This window comes from Silene latifolia, chromosome 4 (assembly GCF_048544455.1).
Source record: "Silene latifolia isolate original U9 population chromosome 4, ASM4854445v1, whole genome shotgun sequence".
NCBI classification, from domain to species: domain Eukaryota; kingdom Viridiplantae; phylum Streptophyta; class Magnoliopsida; order Caryophyllales; family Caryophyllaceae; genus Silene; species Silene latifolia.
The window spans coordinates 84,816,412-84,836,128 of NC_133529.1; the positions used below are offsets into that span (position 1 = coordinate 84,816,412).

Genomic DNA, 19,717 nt, shown 5'->3' on the forward strand with positions numbered 1-19,717 from the left:
TTGAGAGAAGTCAATTTTGAGGGATGCCTAGTGAAGACCCTCATTCACATATGGAGACTTTTTGTGACTATTGTGATGTAATTTCTCAAACCGGAGTTACTCAAGACCAAATCCGATGGGTATTGTTTCCTTTTTCTTTGATCGGTACCGCAAAGTAATGGTTGAAGAGCCTAGACAAGGCTACACTTGGTATTGATTCATGGAAGAAGTTAGCACTTGCCTTCTACAAGAAATTCTACCCTCCGGAGAAGACTAATATGTTTAGAGCCCAAATCACCGGGTTCAAGCAAAAGGATGAGGAATCATTATCTGAAGCATGGGAGAGATTTAAGGACACTTGTCGTTCTTCTCCACACCATGGACTTAGTGAGTGGTTCCTTGTGCAACAATTTTGGAACGGCCTATATGAAGACTCCCGCAATATTCTTAATATGGGATCCAATGGGATGTTTACCGAAGTTGATGACAATCAAACATGGGCCAAAATCGAAGAGATGGCCGTTCATAATTCCCAATATAGTAGGCCTCGAAAGGCCATAAGAGGAGGAAAGCATTAGGTAGATTCCATCACTTAATTGGGTGCTCAACTAAGTGCTCATATTGACACCATCAATTTGAAGATTGAGAAGGCCATGGCTAAGCTTGATGAAGCCTCCAAATCACCCAAACAACATGTTAATGCTATGGTGGCATCATCCTCAATCCCAAGTGGAGTATGTGAAAGTTGTGGAACCTTGGGACATGATCAAAGCGAATGTAGGGGAACAAGTGAACAAGTCAATGCTTTCCAAGCATACAAGAGTGGCACACCTTATTCCAATTACTATAATTAGAACACCAAATTCCATCCAAATCTTTCATACAAGAGCCAAAATGTCCAAAACCCCCAACAAACATACACCCCACCTCCAATGAGAAACCAAGCTCAAAGACCCTTTTTCAACCAAAGCCAAGGTTACCAAAATCAACCTTCTTACAACCAACCAAATGACCAAAGCTTTGATGTTCAAAAAGCGGTCCTCCAAATGAAAATGAACCAACAAGAATTTTTCACCCAAATGCAAAAAGATAGCCAAGTTAAAGAGATCACCATCAACAACATTCTTGCCCACACCAAAATGTTAGAAACTCAATTGACTCAATTTGCATCTTCTAGCTCTCAAAGACAAAAGGGGCAATTATCGCCTCAAGGTAATCCCCCAAGACATGAGACGATTAGTGCCATCCATTTGAGAAGTGGTACAAGATATGAGGGGCCGATAAGGCCAATTGAGGAAGATATTGTGGATGTTAGTCACAAGCAAGGAGTTGTGGAGAACTCTAAGGAGGTAGATCCTACCTCCAATGAAGTTTCAAAGAAGAAGAATGAAGAGAAGGCTAAGGAAAAAGAGCCTATTGTGATTAGACTTCCATTCCCAAGTCGACAAGCTAAGCCTAAGCTTGATGACCAACTTGGAAAGTTCATGGAAATTGTGAAGAACCTAGAGGTCTCAATCCCAATCAAGGAATTGATCTATCATGTTCCGGCTTATGCAAAATACATGAAAGATATTCTTACCAAGAAAAAATCCATCCGAAAGCTAGAGACTATTGCCTTTACCAAAGTGAGTAGTGCTATTCTTCAAGGAAGTTCCCCTCCAAAGCTCAAAGATCCGGGAAGTTTTTCTATTCCATGTACCATTGGCGACACTACAATCAACAAAGCATTGTGTGACCTTGGAGCAAGTGCAAGTGTTATTCCATACTCGGTATGTAAGAGGCTAGGGATGGAAGAGCTCAAATGCACCAACGTCACTCTTCAAATGGCGGATCGATCAACAAAAGTACCTTTAGGGGTATGGGAGGATGTGCCCGTCAGAATTGGCAAATTCTTCATCCCGGTGGACTTTGTCATTGTAGACATGGAAGAGGATTCCAACATTCCTATCATCTTAGGATGACCTTTCTTGTATACCGCCGGAGCGGTAATCGATTTGAAACATGGAGAGCTCACACATGAAGTGGGAGATGAGACAATCACTTTCAATCTTGACAAAACCATGAGAGCTCCCCGACTACATGGAAGAAGCTAGAATCTCTATGCAAGGATCAAGCCATGATTAAAGAAACACCACCCGCATGGAAGAAGAAAGTGGATGACCTTCAAGTAGCTCTATCCGGAGAGCAAGGAATTTTCAACAACAATGAGAGCTTGAATAGCTCACCCATCATGACAAGTAATGAAGAAGGCCTCATCGGCCAAGACAACAAGGAAGAAGAGTTGTCCTTATCAACTCATAACATCATTGTGGAATAAGCTAGTGAAGTTTGTGGTCTATGAGACGACGAATTTGAAGGGTTGGTCAATCCTTATATTAGAAATACTATGACCTTAGACCAAGGCTTTGTGGATCCTTATCATCACTTTGGCTTGGAATACAACAATGAAGAAAACAATGTGCAAAGGTCTACCCAAAACCTCTATCATAACAATGAGCAAGCCTTCAACTACTTCTACAAGGTGTTGAGCAACATCAACAACACCTTGGCTTTGCCCCCTTGACATCTCATCCAAGAATGAGAGTTTGGTGGAGTCTTCCCTAAACCACCATTTGTAAATATTCTAACCTCTTAACTCGCATTTTATTTCCTTTATTGCATCTTTGTCATTTTTCGATTTGCATTTTTGTGCTTTGATCAAATATTTTTGACATGAGAGCAAGTGAGGGAGGTAATTTAACATGTTTTGATGTGTAGTGTTTGATCGAGTGTGGGGATAGCAAGTGCCTAGGCTAACTGAGCCTTCATAGTGCACCCACAACAATGAACAAAGGAAAAGAAGAAAGAATAATATGGGAAAAGGAAACCCCACGGGCAGACCTGAGCCCGTGGGAGCTGAAGATGATCCGAGCGTCCCCAGTATCGATCCGGGCGTCCCAGAGAAGGATTCGAGCGTCCTGGCCTTAGGACGCGGGTCCTTGGAATGTTTGAAGTGAAGAAATTTCCTGTAAGAAAATCTGAGCAGATCATCTCCAGGACGCTCGTCCCATACATAGAGGCGCTCGTCTTGGCACCAGTCCGCGCGTCCTGGCATGCTTCAAATTTTATAAAATTTCCCTGTATGGAAATCTGCACGTCCTTAGGAGAATCCGAGTGTCCCCAAAGGGAATCTGCTCGAGCTGTGACTGATCCGCGCGTCCTAGCACGGGTTTACAATTTCTGGAAATGCTGTAAGACGATCCGAGCGTCCCGTGTTGAATCCACGCGTCCCGAGCTACTATTTACCAAAAACACGGGATGACTCCTTCCTTCCCAATTCATTTCTACCTTCCACAACATACCTTTTCTCCCTCGAAACCCTCAACCCCCTCATTCAAAAACACAAATTTCTCAACAAAATTCACCACCATTCAAACAAAACTTGCTCAAAACAAGATTAAATCACTGCTTTATCAACAAAAGACCATCTAAACATCAAAATTCTCACAAATTGAATCAATTTTCTAGGGTTTGAGTACAAATTCGAAAATCCTAAAATTGATTAAGGAATTGATTGAAGTTTGAGGAAACAAGGAGCATTCAAGCACAATATTGGTTTGTTGATACAAATTTGAGAAGGAGAAGACAATGGCAAGGACCAAAGGCGGAAACAAGGCACCCAAGACTGCAAATTTATCAAAGAGACAACAAGCTCTTCTTGCATCTAAGGCTTCGGTAGTGACACAACTAAGGGCGGAAATCTAAGAAATCGCAACGCCTATTGAGGAAGCTACCACACCTACTCCGGTTATAGAACAATTGCCAAATTTTCCGGAGGTAACTTTCTTAAACGATGCTCTTAGCAATGCATTTTTACCCTTACTGAAAGACGATTGTGGCTACCAATTTTATATGTCAAGACACTTTGGAAAATTGGGTGTGCTTGAATGAACTACAACATTTTTCGAGTTCATGAGGTTGTTAGCCCTCTTTGAAATGGAATAATTGACCTACCCTTCATTAACCATGGAGTCCGTAAGCTCCTTAAAGGTGTCTAAGGTAGAGACTCGACCTTTTGTTGATTTCTGTCTTGAGAACAAGAGTAGAAGCATGACTTTAAATGAGTTTGGTAATGTGTTTGGTCTTTTACAATATCACCATTATGAGAAGAAGCCTTTGAAATATGATGCCGCACCCCTTTGGAAAGCTATTACCGGTCAAAAGTTTGATTCTTTCCGGGAGTGTCATGCTCTATAAGTTCATCATCCGTGTATAAGAGTATGGCACAAGTTTGTGGGCAATACCTTGATTGCTAGAAAAGGCACCAATCACTTCACCGAACTTGATTTTGTCTACCTTGAGTCCTACATGAATATCAATGGAAAGTTCACCAAAAACTACAACATTCTTCAACTATTGCTTGATAGGTGGCTAGAGATTGATAATGGGAAAGACGGAGCGGCCTTCATTGTAAACGGCGGCTTAGTAATGAGGCTAGCTAAGCACTTTAACACAAATTTCAACAAAGATAACACCTACAAACCGGTTAAAGGGAGCAACCTCCTTGATATGAGCACTATGATCAACAAATTCCATTGGGTCAAGAATGTCAACCTTGACAACAAATTTGAGTGGCTCATCAAAGAAGCACCTTCATCTTGCCTAGCAAGATTTTCCGTCTCTCCGTCCGTAGGCTAAACTACCTATTGCCCGTCTCCAAGGAAGCCGAAGTGATAATGAAGCAACATAGGGAACCAAATGCAAACCCCTCCTCCTCCTCCATTGTATCTTCACCATACCCCTTTGCCTACCATGAATTCAAACCGAGTGACTCCAATGTCATGGTAGGCAACGACTATTTGACCCAATTAATGCAACAAATGCATAAAGAAGCTCATGAAGATCGGGTGAATGCTTACCATGCTCAATATCCGCCCCTCCTACATCTAGCTAGGCAAGGACTTCTTGATCCTACATGTCCTTTGCCTAGTTGGGCGGATATGGAGGTATTTTTCCCAAATGCTTCTCAAGATGCCGAAATGGATAGTCGGGTGGGTAATGGGAAGGAGGTTGTTGTTTATGAAGACGGGGAAGGTAATGATTCATGTCAAGAAGAAGAAGAGTAAGGTTCAAGTTCCAATGATGATGATGGAAATGGTGAAGCCTCCGGATCAATGGAGGTGGATGATGAGGATGACGAAGAAGAGATTGATGATAATGATGAGGATGTCGCCATGAGCGACAATTGAGGATTGACAAGCTATTTGGAGGATGCCACATATGCGGGATCGATCACTTAACTTCAACCTATTCCATTGTGAGTTTCCTACACCTCCTTTAGCTTTGTTTATATCTCTTGTTTTAAAATTTTAATCTTGATCACTTGTTTTGAGTCCAAGCAACATTTAAAGGACTCCCACCTCGGTTCCATTGAGGTGTCTCATTTATTTTTCCCACTTGTACAATCCAAAATGACAATTAGTTTCATGCATTACATCATTGCCTTGTGCATGAACTCCCTCTTTTTGACACTAGAAATAGTGTCTTGATCGGTTTGGGGAAGTTCAAACACAAGGAATGGAGTTAATCTAAATTATCTCTCCAACCAATAAAATCATGCATCATATAGGATAAATTAGAATGCATCACTTGTATATATGTCATATAGTTTGCATATTAGTGTAGAAATCATGCATTCTCATTTAGCTTACATAATTTCCTATCGTTTTGGCCATTGATGACTATGCCCATACTAGTGTGGGGATGGGAAGTTCTAACTTAACTTTTAAAATAAAAAACGATAAAAATTGAATTTTTTTTGAAAAAATCAAAACATGTTCTTTCATTTCACATAAACAAAAACCATAAATATTTGAAAAATTTTAAAATCCAAAAATATGTCCTTTCCTTTGTAGTGTAGAATTGTATATTGTGTATATACTTGTGTTTGTTTGTCCTCTTATCACATTGGATCGACTATGCCACATCCGAGGCATGAGGAATAAGAAGACCGCATGGTATGATCTTTCCAATTTCCTTTTTCCTCTCTATGTTAATGACTATGTGGCTTTATTTTGATTGATGCAATACAAACCAATGTGATCTTAGGAATTGCATGTAGTTTATGTTGGAGTTAGTGTCCTCCACAATAGTGCGTTTACATAATAAATCTCATTAAAGGAATATCATCAGATATTTAATTATTTGATCCTCGTCAGTTGATTAACGTAAATCGATAACGGTTGGCTGACTAGAGTTTGACGTTATTGTCGTGAGACGGCGGTGATCAACTGACCCCTTTCGGTCACACCTAAAGGAACGAACCCCAATTGACAACTAATTAATTGTATGAGATACAATTTATTTAGTCCCTTGATTTGTAGACTAAAAGGTTAGTCGATTATTTTAGAGAGATTTCGAGTTGCGAACTCGAGGCACGACAGTTATTATTTAATTATGCGATAATTGAACAATAATTGTGGGAGACGGGTTTTAGTTAATTAATTGTTAATTCACTAAAATTTTACTAATTGATTAATGTGATTAATATTAGTACGTAAATAATATGTGTAGCGATACACCTATATTTACGGAGTGATTTGGACGAAATTAATTGGAAGCATTTAAACATGAAACGATGTTTAAATAAAATTTACACGTATTTGTGCGACAAATATAAGAACCAAAATGGACCCGTAAATGGGACATTGGACCGTGTAAATGGAGTGTAATGGATGATCATGATCATTACACTTTGCTTATTTTTCTTCCATAATTGTCATGTGATCATTATGTGTGTCATAATGTGTTGGACAATAAAATAAGGAAAATGAATCATACACTCCACTACTACACTCCACCTGCCACTTCCTCTTATATACTCCAAGTTTTGTTCATTTTTACACTACTTCACTTGTACACTATTTTGTATGTGAATAAAACTTGTTGGTATTTCTCTCTAAAATTATTGTACATCATTTACTAAGAAGTTAGTAATCAAAATATTATTACTAAGAGTGTTAGTAATATTACAAATATTATCAAGGGTATGTTTTACAAATATCTAGTTAATATTTGTAAGATTATTTGGGTGATTTGTTCTTGGGTGCAACTTGAAGGAGACTTTCTTTTTGAAAGTTTTTCAAGGAGGATCATCCATTTATTTTTAGCTCAAGAACATACTAGATAGGTGATCCAGTTTGTGCCCATATTACCATAAAATCAATGTAAGGAAACTGTTTTTCCTTAACTTTTATTTTTATGCTTTTATATTTGCATGCATGTTACATAGATCACCAAAATGATTAATTATGAGATAATTTAATTTTTATTAGAGAGTCTAATATGGATCTATGATCTTTCAAGTGGTATCAGAGCTTAGGCTTGTAATTTGCATGTTGATTTTAAGCATATTAATAAATTATGAGATAATTTATAAAATCTCAAAAAATGTGTTAGAAGAGGTTTTAGCACGAAATTTTTGGGGCATAAACACCTACTGATCTCAAAAGATTTGTGGTTAAGTTTGGTGATTTATGAAGTTATTTTGCTATTTTTAATGTTTTTTGGTAGAAAACCGAGTCAAAATGCCGTATTTTAGTTAAAAATTGACTAAAAATAGTTAAAAGTTGATTCGGGCCATGGAATTTTTATGGTATTTCATGCATTTTTTCTACTGATTGTATGCAAAAGGTTGAAGTTTGGTTTGAATTTTTGCATGTTTATTGATTTTATGAGATAAAAGTCGATAAAAGTGAAATAAATTAATCATAATTTCGAAACAATTGATTCTGCCCATGATAAATTTATGTACATTTAAAAATATTATTTAAATGTTAAAAGTGAATTTTAAAATGTATTTTCACCTTGTTTTGATGTGTATTGGTTTTAGTGGTTAAAAACCGATAAATATCAATCCTTTTCTTCATAAATTTTATCCGGATTTTTGGGGCAATTTTTCTGACATTTTGGTGTTCTTGGGAGTGTTCCAGAATACTCAAAATATTTGTTTTAATTGTTTGGGTAATTTTTCAATTATTTTGGATTTTTACTTAAAATTTATGATTTTACCGATTAAATTAGCAAAATATCACCAAATCAAACTAATTATTCATCATAAAATTAGTGAGGACTAATTTTGAGGTTCAAAACAGTTTGGACAATTAGTTTGGACTTAAATGAGATTTAAGAGTTGATTATTGATTTTTACATGTTAAAAATCGATTAAATCCACAAACACCGAGATGGATACCAACGATTGATGGATAGGGCGATTTTGGCATCATTTTGCAGCATTTTAAGCATATTTATTTAAGTTGAATGAATGACTGTCATTTATATAAAGTATTTATCTTGTTGTACCTAGTATGGCCTAGTTTATTTTAATCTTTATTACCTGAAATGAATGGGAATATCGATGTGTTTGTAATTAAATACGATCTCTGATCGGAGCCATTTAGTTCACAAGTTAAGCAAATGTGGTCGTTGGTCAATGGTCGATACAAAACACAATTTATACTTCACAAACAACTCTACAAATTAGTAAAGAGGCAAGTAAAGGTCGGATCCCAAGGGACGGGTATTGAAAACGAAGATTTCTATTGCTACTAGTGGTGTCTAGGGGTGTCACAAGTTGGGTTGATGTAGAAGGTTACTAAACTAAAATAGCAATGAAAATAAACTAACAAGGTAAATGGAATAAGGGTGTAAATAATTGATTAAAAGCACTAGGGTGTCATGGGTTCATAGGGGATTCATGGGATATGATCATACAAACATGTTCTCAAATTATAAGCAAGCAATTATTGTTGTGATGGATTGAGTTGGGTTATATCTTACAATCCTAGGAAAGTTTGGGTCCGGAGCCGAATCTCTTGGATTGTACAACACCTACAAGTCGACTTAATCTTCCCTACTTAACACATGCATGGTCTAACAAGACTCGAGTTGGGTTATGTCTTACAAGTCAAGTTGAAGAGATAGTAGATGATAATAAATGCAAGGATTCATAGGCTTAGCATTTCATCAAACATAACATGTGCATGCATTAAGATCAAAACAAGCAAGCAAATAAGATATGAAAGCATATTGATTTAAGCATGAATCATCCCCATGTTGGTTTCCCTTAATCACCCATTAAACCCTAGCTAAGAGACTACTCACTCATTATCATATTGATCATGCTAGAAAGGTTGTCAATCATACTAACATAATGAAACATGATGAATAAATGAAAGTAATTAGCAATAATTAAAAAGGGATTAAGAGATTATACCTACTAATGATTCCAATAATAAAGCAAGAATAATAGAAGTACTTGAATCCTAGATTGAGAGGTTGTCAATCTCCCAATAATAACCCAAATAATCTTCAATTACCCAAAATAAAGTAAGAACAAGAGAGAGATTAAGGAACTAAAACTTGGATTAAAACTTGATTAATACTTGATTACAATATTGAAGAGAGATTTGATTGATATTAACTACTCTAATTATTGATTAGAAGAACATGCTCCTCTAATTAGACTAATGGGGTATTTATAGTGAAAATTAGGGAGGATGCATTAGGGTTAACTAAGGGCTAAACTAGTAATTACACTTTTTAAGTTGAGCAAGGAGACTCCGGTATTCAATGAGAGAAGGGCGTCTCCATTTTGTAACTTGAAGGACGAAACCATCTTTGTCCGTGATCCGAGCGGATGGAGGTCGAGACGGACGGATGGGGCATGGACGATCCGAGCGGATCAAGGCGTAAGACGCTCGGATTGGGCCTGGGGGATCCGAGCGGATCCTGGGTAAGGACGCTCGGATTGAGCTGGGCGGACGGACGGATCATGGATGATCCGTTCGGATTCTTCTACAGCGTCATTCCTTCTTCTTTTCTTCCCTTTTCTTCATAGAATCCTTGGGGATTTCCTTGGGGACTCAAGGATCCTTTCTCAACATTGATCTTCTACTTAGCTATGTACAAAGGCCTTCTAGTCTTGTCTCTCCTTGATGCTTGGTCATTGAATATGATCCATTTAGCCTTGTTTTGCCATGAAAATGCAAGATTCTTACTCCTTTCCTACCAAGGGATCAAAATCTCAAAGAATATGCAAAACAAAGATCTAAAGATAAGAAATGACCCAAATAAGCACTAAAAAGCATAGAAACAATGGTAATTCGGGGGCTAAATATGCGCCAATTATGGTCGCATCAAATATCCCCAAACCGAACCTTTGCTCGTCCCGAGTAAAGAGGTGACAAAGACTAGGACCAATACTAACCTAACCTAATAATAATAGCCGATATGAGACAATTAGCGGGTCTCACTCCGCCCCTTCAACTCACAACAAGACAACCATGAGGTAGGATGCCTTCTTGCAAGGCAAGGTGGGTCTTGCCAAAATGGCGACACATCCAAACATTAAGCACATAAAAACACATAATGGATGCATCTACAAAAAGGAATAGCCACTCCCTCATCAAGTGGCGGAGGCACTAAAGAGGAACAAATTTAAGAGCATGTAATCCTTCACAAATACTAGTTCAACAAATTACTAAGTCTAAGAGGATGGCACTAAATCACCTCCAAATGGTGTTAAACTAGACTACTTTCGTCCTCAATTTCCAAATGCTTTCGTCAAGAGCGATCGGATGGTGGTGGAATGATGATCCCTATGATGCTAGTGGCATATGACATGACAAGTCTCGAATTCTCTACAAAAGTAAAGGTCATGGATCGTCCCAAGCTCGACCAAGTGGCTTGACAAAAGGCTTTTTGGGAATGAAATGCTCAAATCTTTATTCACAATGGTTGGATATGACTAGTATTTCAAAATTGTCCTCATTTCACTTTCACATTTCAAAAATTTAAGATGGGGTTTGTCCCTTACGGGCTAGTGTCCTTTGCTTTCGCCAATCGCTTATTAGGCAACCGGTTAACCTCTAGACAATAGCTTTTTGGGGTGAAGTCACTCTGTCTCTGGGCGGCCGAATTCACAACCGTATGGGGGCCCAATTCAATGGATCCCACACCAAAGCACATCGAAGTGGTAAACCTCCATCAAAACAACTTAAAAATTCTCAACATTCAACAATTCATAACGCTTGAGGTTTCCTTGGCATTACATTACTTCCACATGACAAAATTTGTTTGAGATGAGCACTTCAAGCTTATTGATAGAAAATATTTTTGGGTTGCCTTACCACAAGGTCAAACAAGGTCACCTAGACAAGTTAACCAAGTCCATATCGCATCACGGGGTTGGATAGGTGACTCACATGCAAACTCTTGACTAGGCCTTGGGTCATGGGTCAAAAGACACTAGTATGACACTATCTAGGGTGTTTTACAACCATTCTAGTAGGCAAAGTCTTGAGTTGAACAAGTATTTATAATGGCTTAGTTGCTCTTGTCAAAGTTCCAAAATAGGCATCTTTTCAAAACATTTCTAACATGCAACTACATGCCATGATGCAACTAATATAAACATCCTAATGCAAGTGATTCTACCAACTAGCATGACATACTAAACTAAATGCAAGTCCTAAGTTCACATTGTTTTTACCGCATCAATCAAAATAAAGCCACATAGTCATTAACATAAAGAGGAAAAAGGAGATTGAAAAGATCATACCATGCGGTCTTCAATATCCTCATGTCTCGGATGTGGCGTAGTCAATCAAAGTGAAAAAGGATGAACAAACACAATATATACAAGACTATATATACAAAGGAAATGAACTTGTTTTTGGTTTTTTTCAATTTTCAAATTTTTATGATTTTTGAAATTTTTCAATTTTTATGGTTTTTGAATAAAAGTTAAGTGTTAGAATTCCCATCCCCACACTAATATGGGCATTGTCCTCAATGGCCAAAATGATGGAAATTATGCAAGAGTGATGCATGATTTTCTATATTAAATGCAATTCTACACTAAACTACACTACATGATGCATGTTGTTTTGTTATGACGGAGAGGATAATTTAAATTACCTCCCGTTGCGTATGCATCAACTTCCCCAAACCAAGCAAGACACTATTGCTAATGTCAAAGCATGGGGGAGTTCGTGCACATGCTATGCTATGCATGAGACTAGATTGTCATTTTGGATTTTCAAAAATGGGAACAATAAAGAACACCTCAAAGGAACCGAGGTGTGAGTCCTTTGATGTTGCTAGGACTAAACTAACCAATGATGAGAATAAAATACAAAGAAACAAGATGCAAAGTTCTTTTCATGAAAAATAAAGATAAAGAAGGGAGATAAGAAGACTTCACTAGAACTAAGGTGGGTGCCTCTTGCCCGCTCCACCTAGTTATGAAGTAGTCTTCTAGATATCGGCATCATCTCCTTCTATATCGGTATCCCAAATATCCCTAGAAGCATCACTCAAGCTTGGATCCATGAATTCATCTTCTTCGCTCTCAATCTTCACCGTATCACCTCCACAAGAGTTATCACTCTCCTCTCCTTGCCTACCATGCGCACCTTCATTAGCCTTCTCCGAATTTGGAAAAAGTAACTCCATTTGAGCCCATGATGGAAAAGCTCCTTCTTCACTTATCCGTCCCTTTTGAACCATGTCGTGGTATTGGGGGTAAAGAGCATAATAGTTGTCCACATTGGTTTCATATTGACGGTAGTGCAAGTCTTGCAAGATTCCCGTGACAAAGTCGTCACGGGGGAGGATGAAGGGATTTGGATGGTTGTAAGGTTGGTAGGGAAAGGGGTAAGGAGGCACCTTTATCTTTTCATCTTGGCTTTGTTTTACTTGTTGTGGCGGTGGTGGGTTTTGTGGTTGAGCTTGTGGGGGTGGAGCTTGTCTTTCTTGACTTTGAATGAGGTAAGAGGGAAGTGGGGACAATCTTCCTCTCCTTGGGGAAATCCGAGGTAGGTCGGCCATAGGAAGATAGATAGGAGCACTCCCTTTTGTCAACCATTTGATCCTTTTATCAATTCCCTCAAGGGTTATCCAATGGTGTTGGACAACAAGGAGGTCTTCATTAATTCTTGTTCCTCCCGAGAGTGGGGTGTACTCATTCTTCTCATTGAACCTAGGATTAAAGTGCTTTGCAAGCCTTGTTATGAGTCCACCATTTACTATATGCCTCTTCCCATCATCATCTCCATTCCGAAATTTCGCCCACTTCTCTAGCAAGACTAAGGGTGCATTGAGATGATACCCTTCTTTTCCTTGGATGTTTAGATAAGATTCCATGAACATGAGATCCATTTGATTCACTATAGCCGGATCGCGGCGGGCGAAGAGGGTACCCGAGAGAAATCGGTAAGTGAGTCGTAGGATCGGGTTTTGGATGTGAAAAGCAAGGCACTCCTTAGTAAGAATGAAGTCTCGGCCCGTCATGGCTCTCCATAAGGGTGCAACACTATAATTCTTGGGTCTTGATGTTCGGGTAGGCGAAACATCAAGCCCGAACACATTCGCAAATTCCACAAGTGTCATTGTTCTAGAGACATTTTCCAACCTAAACTCTATGCTAATCACCTTGTTTGAAGTTGTAATCTTTAAGCAACTCAAGAACTCGAGTACAAGAGACCGGTAAGTGGGTTCAAACATACGAAAGAGAGTCGAAAGACCAAGAACCTCAAATAAAGCCTCCACTTGGTGGAAAATTCCAAGCTTTCTCAAAGTAGAATGACATAAAAATTTAGTAGGAAGGATATTCTTACTTAGAAGCCGATGGAATACGATTCTTTGCACATCATTTAGGAATTCCACATTGGAGAAATCATTGAGTCGTGAGAGGTCCACAATCTCTTCATGTTCTTTTCTAATGGTGTTGAGATGAGAAGTAGAGGAACTCCCCACCATTCTTGGTCTTCTTGTGTTTCTAAAGGAGGATCTTCTAGGAGCCATTCTTGAGTTCTTTTGATTAGAGAAAGAGTAAGGTTGTTCTTTGTTGAGTGATTGTTGAAAACCCTAGATTTTGGGGGTTTTTGATTTTGTGGGTGAAAAGAGTGAATTGGATATGTATGGGAGTCATAAGGAGGGGGGGGTTTTATAGGGTAAGTGGAAAGAGTAGTGATGTGTCATTAAAAGGGTGGTGGGGTGTAATTTAATTGAGAAAAGACGGGCTGGAAAACGGGCAGGGAGACGAGCGGATTCACACTCGAGACGCTCGGATCCTTCGAAAACGGGACGGGCGGATTCCGGACCAGACGCTCGGATTACGCCACGAGTGAAAATTCCAAAATCTTCCTCGCCTTAAGACGTGCGTCCCGTGCTCAAGACGCTCGGATTCTTTGAGTTGAGACAGGCGTCTTCTTAGAAAGACGGACGGATTCTCTAACAGAGAATTTTCTTGAATTGCACCTGAGAAAAAGACGGGCGTCTTTCCCATAATCCGTCGGGTTTCCTCGTCGGGCGTCTTCTTCCACGAGACGCTCGGATTGTTCACCGATCAGAAATCTTCAATTTCATAACAAAGCGGGACGTGCGTCTTTTCCCTCGGACGTCCGGATTCTTTCAGACGGTCGGATTCGGAGAATCCGCACGGATTCCTGCCACGAACTTTTGACTTTTTCTACTTTCTTTCAATGCGTCCCCACACTTAGGAATTTGTTCCTTCCTTCATTCAAAAACTCATTAGTAACCCTCCCTCACTTGCGCTCATGAAAAGAATTTATGCTTATTAAACAAATGCAAGTAAATGATAAATACAAGTTAGAGGGTTAGTATATTTACAAATGGCGGTTTAGGGAGGACTCCACCAAACTCTCTTTCTTGATGAGATGTCAAGGAGGGGGAGGACCGAGGTAGATGGCCTCGACCTCTCCAACGAATGCTCCTTCATAATATGGCTTCAACCTTTGACCATTCGCTTTGAACTTGCTTCCATCTTCCGCCTTGAGTTCGAAATCTCCATACTTCCCAACTTCGGTTATCACATAGGGGCCCATCCATCTAGAATTCAATTTTCCCGGAAAGAGTCGGTAGCGGGAATTGAATAGAAGGACTTTGTCTCCCTTGTGCAAGGCCTTTTGTCGAATTCTCTTATCATGAAGCAATTTTGTTCTTTCTTTGTAAATCTTTGCATTCTCATAAGATTGTAGTCGGAATTCCTCCAACTCTTGGATTTGGATCATCCTCTTTTGACCGCTCAATTTGAGATCAAGATTGAGTGCTCGGATTGCCCAATAAGCTTTGTATTCTAATTCGATTGGCAAATGACATGCTTTTCCATATACAAGCTTGTAGGGGGAGGCACCTATGGGAGTTTTATAGGCCGTCCTATAAGCCCAAAGAGCATCATCAAGCTTTGTGCTCCAATCTTTCCGAGTCTTGTTCACAACTTTTTCAAGAATTTGCTTGATCTCTCTATTTGAAATTTCCACTTGACCGCTTGTTTGAGGATGATATCCCAAGCCGGTTCGATGTTGAACACCATATTTGGTCAAAAGGGATGCAAGCTTCTTCTCATGGAAATGTGTTCCTCCATCACTAATGATAGCTCTAGGAACTCCAAATCGTGGAAAAATTATCTTCTTGAAGAGCTTGGTGACTGTTTTTGCATCATCATTTGGGGTGGCAATTGCCTCTACCCACTTTGAAACGTAATCTACGGCCACAAGGATGTACTTGTTCCCGTTGGATGTCACAAAGGGTCCTTGGTAGTCGATTCCCCAAACATCGAAAATCTCCACCTCTAGGATGCCTCTTTGTGGCATTTCGTTTCTCCAAGATATATTGCCCGTTCTTTGACAAGCATCACAATGAATGATGAATTCTCTTGTATCTTGAAACATTGTGGGCCAATAGAAACCCGATTGGAGAATTTTTGCAACGGTTCTTCTTGCTCCATGGTGCCCACCGTTAGGTGATGAATGACATCCTTCCAAGATTCCTTGGATTTCCCATTGAGGGATGCATCTCCGGTAGAGCCCATCACTACACTCCTTGTAGAGGTTTGGATCATCCCAAAAGTACCTCTTCACTTCAAATAGGAATCTCTTCCTTTGGTTGTGGTTTAAGTTAGGAGGGAGCACTTTTCCAACAATATAGTTAGCATAATCGGCAAACCATGGGGTGATGTGTCTTTCGAGTTGAGTTTGAATAGCCATCAAGATATCGTCGGGGAATGAGTCATTGATCGGGGTTTCTCCATTTTCATCATGAAACCGGATCCTTGACAAATGGTCCGCTACTACATTCTCGGCTCCTTTCTTATCTCTTATCTCTAAGTCAAATTCTTGAAGTAGCAAAATCCACCTCAACAACCTTGGCTTTGCTTCTTTCTTTATCAAGAGATGTCGGAGAGCACGGTGATCCGAAAATACAATCACCTTGGATCCAAGTAAGTAGGACCGAAATTTATCCAAAGCATATACAATGGCAAGAAGTTCCTTTTCGGTCGTGTCATAATTCACTTGAGAAGGGTCGAGGGTTTTGCTTATGTAATAGATGGCATGAAGAGCTCTCCCTACCCGTTGGCCAAGTACCGCTCCAACGGCGTAGTTGCTAGCGTCGCACATAATCTCAAAAGGTAACTCCCAATTTGGGGGTTGGATGATTGGTGCCGAGATCAATGCTTCTTTGATTCTATTAAAAGCTTCAACACACTCGTCAGTAAATTGGAATTGGGCATCCTTAAGCAAAAGTTGAGTGAGGGGTTTTGCTATTTTAGAAAAATCTTTTATGAAACGACGGTAAAAACCCGCGTGACCGAGAAAACTTCTCACCCCTCTAACATTCACGGGAGGTGGGAGTTTCTCTATCACCTCAACTTTGGCTTTATCTACCTCGATGCCCTTTTCCGAAATCAAATGACCCAAAACAATTCCTTCATTAACTATGAAATGACACTTTTCCCAATTTAAAACAAGACTAACATCTTCGCATTTTTGCAACACAAGGGAAAGATTATGCAAGCATGAGTCAAAGTCCTTTCCATAAACACTAAAATCATCCATAAAAACTTCCATTATGGTCTCTAGATAATCGGAGAAGACACTCATCATGCATCTTTGGAAAGTAGCGGGGGCATTACATAATCCAAAAGGCATTCTTCTATATGCAAAAGTGCCATAAGGGCATGTGAAGGTGGTCTTATGTTGGTCATCCGGGTGTATAGGGATTTGGAAGAATCCCGAATACCCGTCAAGTTAACAAAATAATTTGTTAGAGGCTAACCTCTCAAGCATTTGGTCAATGAATGGTAAGGGGAAGTGATCTTTCCTTGTCGCGGAGTTCAATTTTCGGTAGTCAATGCACATACGCCAACCGGTGATCATTCTTGTGGGTATTAATTCATTCTTTTCATTTGTCACTACCGTAGTACCTCCTTTCTTAGGTACCACTTGGACGGGGCTAACCCACAAAGAATCCGATATGGGATATATGATTCCCGCGTCAAGTAATTTCATGACTTCTCCTTTGACAACTTCTTGCATGTGGGGGTTCAATCTTCTTTGGGGTTGAATGGTAGGTCTATGGTCGTCCTCTAGATGAATCCTATGCATGCAAAAGTTGGGACTAATTCCCTTTAGGTCATCTAGACTATAACCTATAGCCTTCTCATGTTGTTTCAACACATTAAGCAACTTACCCAATTGGTCATCATCAAGTCTATCATTAACAATCACGGGTTTGGTCTTTGACTCATCAAGGTAAGCATATTTCAAATTTGGGGGAAGGGGTTTCAAAGTAGGAGTTTGTACCTCCCTTTCCTCCTTTGGAGTGTCATTGAGAATTTGCTCCATCTCCATTAGACATTCCATTCTCATGACATATTCTTCTTCACTTTCATTAACCTCATCATATTCAAATTCCATGATGGGTTCCTCTTGCTCTTGAGTTTGTAGAATATCTTCTAGGATGGATTGCTCATCCTCTATGGGTTGACATGCTTCCACTAGAATATTATGCACCAACTCGGATTGTGCATGAGTGAGTTCTTTGTTAGCTAAAGCGGCCTCAAAGAGATCCACCTCCAATTCCCAATACATGCTCTTAGCCTTACTTGCTTCTAAGGCCTCTAATGCTTGCATGGGATCCTTGAAGTAAGGGATACTCAAGTGGTCCTCTACAAAACAATCTATGAAATCCATTCTTGCAAAATATCAAACAACTAGAAAACAATTAGAACAAACCTTGAGGAGTTTTACTTCCCAAGGTGAAAAAGACACAACTAAAAATAACAAAAGAAATCTTAAATCAATTAAACACCGTCAAAGAACGGCGCCATTTTTGATCGGAGCCATTTAGTTCACAAGTTAAGCAAATGTGGTCGTTGGTCAATGGTCGATACAAAACACAATTTATACTTCACAAACAACTCTACAAATTAGTAAAGAGGCAAGTAAAGGTCGGATCCCAAGGGACGGGTATTGAAAACGAAGATTTCTATTGCTACTAGTGGTGTCTAGGGGTGTCACAAGTTGGGTTGATGTAGAAGGTTACTAAACTAAAATAGCAATGAAAATAAACTAACAAGGTAAATGGAATAAGGGTGTAAATAATTGATTAAAAGCACTAGGGTGTCATGGGTTCATAGGGGATTCATGGGATATGATCATACAAACATGTTCTCAAATTATAAGCAAGCAATTATTGTTGTGATGGATTGAGTTGGGTTATATCTTACAATCCTAGGAAAGTTTGGGTCCGGAGCCGAATCTCTTGGATTGTACAACACCTACAAGTCGACTTAATCTTCCCTACTTAACACATGCATGGTCTAACAAGACTCGAGTTGGGTTATGTCTTACAAGTCAAGTTGAAGAGATAGTAGATGATAATAAATGCAAGGATTCATAGGCTTAGCATTTCATCAAACATAACATGTGCATGCATTAAGATCAAAACAAGCAAGCAAATAAGATATGAAAGCATATTGATTTAAGCATGAATCATCCCCATGTTGGTTTCCCCTAATCACCCATTAAACCCTAGCTAAGAGACTACTCACTCATTATCATATTGATCATGCTAGAAAGGTTGTCAATCATACTAACATAATGAAACATGATGAATAAATGAAAGTAATTAGCAATAATTAAAAAGGGATTAAGAGATTATACCTACTAATGATTCCAATAATAAAGCAAGAATAATAGAAGTACTTGAATCCTAGATTGAGAGGTTGTCAATCTCCCAATAATAACCCAAATAATCTTCAATTACCCAAAATAAAGTAAGAACAAGAGAGAGATTAAGGAACTAAAACTTGGATTAAAACTTGATTAATACTTGATTACAATATTGAAGAGAGATTTGATTGATATTAACTACTCTAATTATTGATTAGAAGAACATGCTCCTCTAATTAGACTAATGGGGTATTTATAGTGAAAATTAGGAAGGATGCATTAGGGTTAACTAAGGGCTAAACTAGTAATTACACTTTTAAGTTGAGCAAGGAGACTCCGGTATTCAATGAGAGAAGGGCGTCTCCATTTTGTAACTTGAAGGACGAAACCATCTTTGTCTTTGTGATCCGAGCGGATGGAGGTCGAGACGGACGGATGGGGCATGGACGATCCGAGCGGATCAAGGCAGAAGACGCTCGGATTGGGCCCGGGGGATCCGGCGGATCTGGGTAAGGACGCTCGGATTGAGTGGGCGGACGGACGGATCATGGATGATCCGTTCGGATTCTTCTCTGACGTCATTCCTTCTTCTTTTCTTCCCTTTTCTTCATAGAATCCTTGGGGATTTCCTTGGGGACTCAAGGATCCTTTCTCAACATTGATCTTCTACTTAGCTATGTACAAAGGCCTTCTAGTCTTGTCTCTCCTTGATGCTTGGTCAT

General features: G+C 39.3%; 1 non-coding gene across 1 annotated transcript; it reads right to left on the minus strand.

The window, feature by feature from the left end:
* Positions 1 to 257: 257 nt before the first annotated feature.
* On the minus strand, positions 258 to 364 carry LOC141654564 (small nucleolar RNA R71). Its single transcript, XR_012548120.1, has one exon. It is a non-coding gene; the product is annotated as a small nucleolar RNA R71 (small nucleolar RNA).
* Between the last annotated feature and the right edge of the window lie 19,353 nt (positions 365 to 19,717).